Source organism: Heliangelus exortis, chromosome 3, assembly GCF_036169615.1.
Source record: "Heliangelus exortis chromosome 3, bHelExo1.hap1, whole genome shotgun sequence".
NCBI classification, from domain to species: Eukaryota; Metazoa; Chordata; class Aves; order Apodiformes; family Trochilidae; genus Heliangelus; species Heliangelus exortis.
The window spans coordinates 47,606,255-47,612,442 of NC_092424.1; positions in this window are offsets into that span (position 1 = coordinate 47,606,255).

Consider the following 6,188-nt stretch of genomic DNA (forward strand, 5'->3'; position numbering starts at 1 on the left):
ATGTTTTGCATGGAAAAAAACTACTATCCACCACAGGGTGCAAAGCCATGAATTGGCTGGCATATGGTACACTTAATACATTTGTCAGGCACACACACAGAAATCCTGCTCCCACTTGCAACACCAACAATCCAGTCCTGACATTGGGTTCAGGCCTTATGGAATCATAGAAAGATTTCAATTGTAAGGGACCTTCAAGATCACCTAGTTCTACCCTTCCTGCATGAGCAGGGACACCACACACTAGACTTGGTCCCTCAAAGCCTCATCCAACCTGGCCTTGAACACTGCCAGGGTGGGGGCAGCCACAGCTTCCCTGGGCACCCACCCTGTGCCAGGGTCTTACCATGCTCACAGTGAAGGATTTCTTCCTAATGTCTAGTCTAAATCTACCCTCTTCACATTTAATCCTATTATCCCTTGTCCTAGCATTACATGCCCTTATCAAAAGACATTCTGCCTCTTTCCTTTAGGCCGTTTTCAGGTACTGGAAGGCTTCTCTTCTCCAGGCTGAACAATCCCAACCCTGTCAGCCTGTCTGCATCAGGGGGCCTCAGCCCTCTGGTCATCTTTGTGAAGAGGCAACTATGTCTCAGAGGGCTGGAGAGGTGGAGCTGGGTGCCAGGGTATCAGTGTTTGCTTTTTCAGGGACAGTATGTGCTCCTGCGCTCTCTTGGGGCAGGGAGGTGGAGAAAGAAAGGGCACTTCCAGGTTGGTTAAGCCTCTCAGAACCACAAAACCAGACCTGCTTGCCACCCAGAGCAATGCAAGAGGACTGCTCTTGAAGCTGTCAGGAAAGACTGGGTTAGAGAAAGGCTCTTCAAAGCAGTGCTGCAGTGACCAAATGAAAATGCTGAGTGAGATGTGTTTCAGCAGCACAAGAAATCAACAGAAACTCGCCTGTGCCATTGACTTCACATCAGCTACCAAAGTTCAGCAGTTCCAGCTGTTCCAATTTTCTGTGTACCTCTTAAAAAGACAGCACTTCCAAAAATATATGTATTGACTTAATAGCAGAAGTCCTGTAATGGACCTGTAATCTGAAGAAGGCTTTCTGTATTTTTCAGTCTTACAGTTTTATGCCTGCTTTAAAGAATATTATAAATCTTTATCTGTATTTAGGTACTTTATTATTGCTATAAAAAACTCAGCAGAGGTGAGGCACCACAAACCCATTTTGGGATTTAAAAAAAAGCTAGAGTTAAAAATAAAGTATTTGCAGACTCTTTACTGACCCCTCAATTTTTGTCTATCAGTTCTTTATGACTCTCATTATAACCTACTCATCAGTTTCCTTTGCTCATCATGATAGTCTTGAACAGCTTTTCTTTAACCCAGTCTTTCCTGACCTTGTCTTCTTCATGGATTCCTTCCAGATCCTGATCATTGTCCCTCTGTCTGAGTGCCTGCTCTCATTCCAGCCAATCTGCCCTTGGCTGTGTACACCCCCAGCAGCTGTAGGAAGAGGCCACCTCTCTAAAGGGTCACAGACCTCTGTGCTCTGACCCAGAGGAGCTGGATGGGCTGGTGAATCTCTTCCACTTCTTCCTGTGCAAGCAGCCAAACATGTAACAGGCTCCTACAGGGGAACATGGTTTAGGCTGCAACCACTTCCACAGCCTGTTGTTACCTGTAACCTCCTATAATCAGCCTGTGAGACAGGGTTGGGGAAACACCTGAGGTGTGAACCTATAAACAGCTCCTTTTTGCTCTGTCTGCTTGATAATTCACTCTCTAGTCACACAAGTTTTTAGGTCAAGTACAGTACTCAGTGCATCTCTCCTTAGTTCTCCTGTAGTAATACAGCCCCAAAGGCATTTCTTGCGCTGTCTGCTCAATAAACTTGGAGACTCTCAGAAGCCATTGAGCACAATGCTTCCTGGAGCACATGAAAGGCTTGCTGCCATCTGGCACTTGCTTTCTACTCCCAGTGTGCTGTTGTTTTTGTAAGTTCTGCCAATAGTGTTCTTCCTTCACCAAACATTGGCACAGATTCTCCCTAATAACTGGCTAGACCCAGCATCTTTCCTTTTCCTCTTGGTGCCTGTAGGCTATTCTTCAGTGCCTGTAGGCATTGATTAATAGAAGTTACAGGTATTTGATACTGTCTTCTGCTAGAAGATGCTGAACTGTGCCTGCTGGGGTCTGCCAACCCCAGCCCAGGTGGTACAGTTGCCTGGAATGTCGAGTGCAGTAGTACAGGCACATGCAGCTCCTTGTGGAAGCCAACAAACCCCACACATCTGTCACTAAAATGCTCCTTCTGTTTCACATAAACTAAAGACCATTGTTCTTGATCTCAAGGTTTAAAAAAGGCCATTCTTCCCAGACAGTTTCGCCAGAGTATCTCTCAGTAATCTTTGGTTAGATTTGGGGTGACGGTCAGTGTAGCTCTCCCTGGACACTAATAAATATGGCAATTTTCACATCACTATGCATCACATTTGGAAACTGGGTTTCTTTCCCAGGAATCCATGTGATTTCTTAGCAGTCCATCCTCTTGCTACAGGGCTTTTTCAGGACTCTCTTTGGCCTTCACATTACAATATTCTCTGTATTTTCTTTCACTTGGTTTTGATGTTACTTGAGTCTTTTCTGGGTTGCGTGACTTGGGACTGTTGCTTTTTTTAGATTTTATGAGAATACAGTCTGGAAATCCTTTGCTATTTTCTCCAGATGAGAAAATGACCGTGGTTTTAGCTGTCCTCTTGCTGCATGGGAATTCTTGATTTACTCTCAGCCATTTCTCCTGGTTTTGGCATATAACGATACACTACTTCTGGCAAGGCTTTTTGCATTTTCCAGTCTTTTAGTCTGTCTAAATAACAAATATATTTTTTAATTTACAGTGCAACTCGTTACTGCTAGGACTGTGTCAATACATTGTCACCAGAAGTTAGGGACTTGGACTCTGAATCTGATAATAATACCAGCACTTTGTCATTGAATGGCACCAAAGGGATAGAATGTACCCTCAGCAAGTTTGCTGATACAAAACTGGCGGGGGTGGCTGAAACACCGGAGGACTTTGCTGCCATCCACTGTGACCTGGACAGGCTGGAGAATTGGGCAGAGAGGACCTGCATGAGGTTCAAAAAGGGCAAGTGTAGGGTACTGCTTCTAGAGAGGAATAACCCCACACAGCAGCACAGGTTAGGGGCTGACCTGCTAGAAAGCAGCTCTGTGGAAAAAGATCTGGGAGTCCTGGTGGGCAGCAGGATGATCATGAGCCAACAATGCACCCTTGTGGCCAAGAAGGTCGATGTCATCCTAGGATGCATCAAGAGCGTGGCAAGAAAGTCGAGGGAGGGTAACTCTGCCCTGATGGGACCCCATCTGGAATACTGTGTCCAGTTCTGGGCTCCCCATTTCATGAAGGGCAAGGAACTACTGGAAAGAGTCCAGCACAGAGCCATTAAATTTACAGGGGACTGAAGCATCTACCATATGAGGAAAGGCTAAGAGAGCTGGATCTATTTAAGCTGGAGAAGAGAAGGGATCTCATGATCCATGAGGAGGGATCTCATAAATGCTTATAAAAATCTATAGGGCATGTTTCAGGAGGATGGGACCAGACTCTTTTCAGTGGTGTCCAGTGACAAGGGGCAATAGTCACAAAATGGAACACAGGAGGTTTAACTGAAACATGAAGAAAATCTTCTGTACTGAACACTGGTAACAGAGCACTGGAACAGGCTGCCCAGAGAGGCTTTGGAATCTCCATCTCTGGAGATATATAAAACACTCCTGGATGCTATATTGTGCAACCTACTCTAGGGAACCTTTTCTGTCAGGGGGGTTGGACAAAGTGATCTCCATTCTGTGATTCTTTGGCTCAGATTCTGAAATGCAGGGAGATTATGTTCATGTGAATTTATCCAATAAGGTGTGACCTGTGTTCTGACATTGTTTGCCATTTCTTTTGCGGGGCATTTTTCTGAGCTTACAGTAAACCCAATTTCAAGGGTCAATTTCTATTTAAAAAGCCTCCTTCTGTTGTTTATATTTTAACCACTATGCTAACTAATGTACCTAGACTCTGAAATAAGATCTGATAAACTTCCACCTATGGTAGGCCTCATAGTGGTCAAATAAATGAGAACAAACACCACAAGAACAGAAACAGGGAAAGGTTTAGACACTGTGTGGATCTGTAAGGGAAAAGAGGAAAGGCACAAAAAGAGGCAGATCAACAGTTTAGAAGAGATCCTTTCAAACACAACGCATTGAGAGGCCACATCCTTGTCACAAGGCAACAGTGAGAAAGTAGCAGTCTGGCAAATGAAAGACACTTTTCCTGTTTTGATATCTTCTTGTGGAAAACTCACAGAATGAGCATTTTTGTAACAGGATCAGTTTCTGACAGTATCTCCAAATCCATCTTTCCAGGAGCTCATCCATTAAGACAGAGATCAATAATATTTTTCCAAATCTGCACTGATGTCTTTGAAAGAAATGGCAATATAGGTTTTCTTCCCTTTCCTCAGAAATAAATCAGGAGCATCCATGCTGAAGTAGGTGCATTGTAATGTGGTCCAAAGCAACAAAATTCAGAGAAGAACCAGACTCAAGTCTAGAAGTGGCAGCTGCCATAGATGTGAAGGAGTACATGGGGACCTGTAACATGAGGAAAGCTTGCAAAAGAGTGATTGCATGCATGATGCATGCAGATGTCCTCAAACTAACCTGGACACACATTAACAAACCTTTTGCTACCACAGTTAGCTCCTTTGATTTTGAACTCCTGTAGGAAAAGCCCATCTGATTAAAACCTCTAAAACACTGTTTTTACAAACTCAATTAAAACTCAAGGCTTTTCAAACCTCTTCTGTGCAGGAGAAGCAGCTACATATGACCTACATATGGAGCTTTTTTCCTGACACTTTATCCACCAGATGTGTAGCATAGCCCAGTGAATACTCCTGTGGAAATGGGAGATATAGAAGGATGTGGAAGGTGCCAGAGATGCTCTGGGGGGGGGGGGGGGGGGGGGGATGAGGGGCCTGGCTTGTAAAAAAAACAAATTTAGCACTGGACTAAGAAAAAACCACTATCTAATAATATATTATGTGAAAGAAGCACTGGGATTAGCAAGCAGATGCTGGCTGTGGCTGGGGATGAAAGAATGGACAGGGAGTCAGGAGGTGTGGAGCTAGAGAGAGGGCATGCAGGACCTGGAGTCAGAGTTGAAACTGGGGTTGAGATTGTTAAAAACATGCGGGGCTAAACCAGACTTGAGTAGTTCTCAAAACGTTGCTTGCTAGGGAAGCCTACTTTATATTCTACTCCTTCATTTTATCCTTTTTTTAGCAATAAATAATTGTTCCTAAAACCCAGTAAGTACGATCCCACATGTAATTGCACAGGATTCAAGCGTCTCCCTGAGCTGAGTTCAGCTCCCATCAGCTCTTCTCTTGGGCCCATATGCTTTGTTTCCTGGCCCAGCATTAGTGGTCTCCCAAGCCTCTACAGATGGCACATGCTTTGGCTTTGTTCACAAGATTCAGCTTCAGTCATAGAACCAGATAACAGATAACCAGATAAAATGAGGTTACAGCATCCTACAGGAGAAAAATAGCACAGAACTACAAGCAGGATCAACTCTGAATTTTTCACATAATCTGTAAAAGAACATTCCCATACTAGAATTATGTAATTCCCATACTAGAATCCCTATCTCACATTTTTAATCCTGCACCCCTGGCCTTATCCCAGGCCCTCAGTACAAAGCAATTGCTACTTAAAGGGCAACAAGGGACTGGATAGGCTTCCTAGTTTTTAAAAGGAACTCATTGATTCTGATGAACATTTTGCCTTCAATAGCAGAATTTTGCCTTCACCCAGCAGCACCCATGCAATCCTTTTTTCCTCATCCAGTGTTCAGCCCTCACCTGCACATTTTATTTGATTTGACAAATTGTTTGAAAGCAACACGAATGACCTAATGTGCAAGAGAAGGCATGAAATGATACTTCAGTGCAAACTTTTCCAAGGCAAAGGACACTTGGGAAATGCAGACTGAGCTGATGTTGCAATCAGGATAACACACAGATGAGCAAAGTCTGGCACCCTCACTGGATGAGTTTATGCCTGCAGTGTGAGGTTAATGTCTGATAAGAGGGGCACTAAATAGCTATCTATGGGTCTTAAAGCTAAAGTTATGCTGTTTGACTAAGATGAACTCTTAG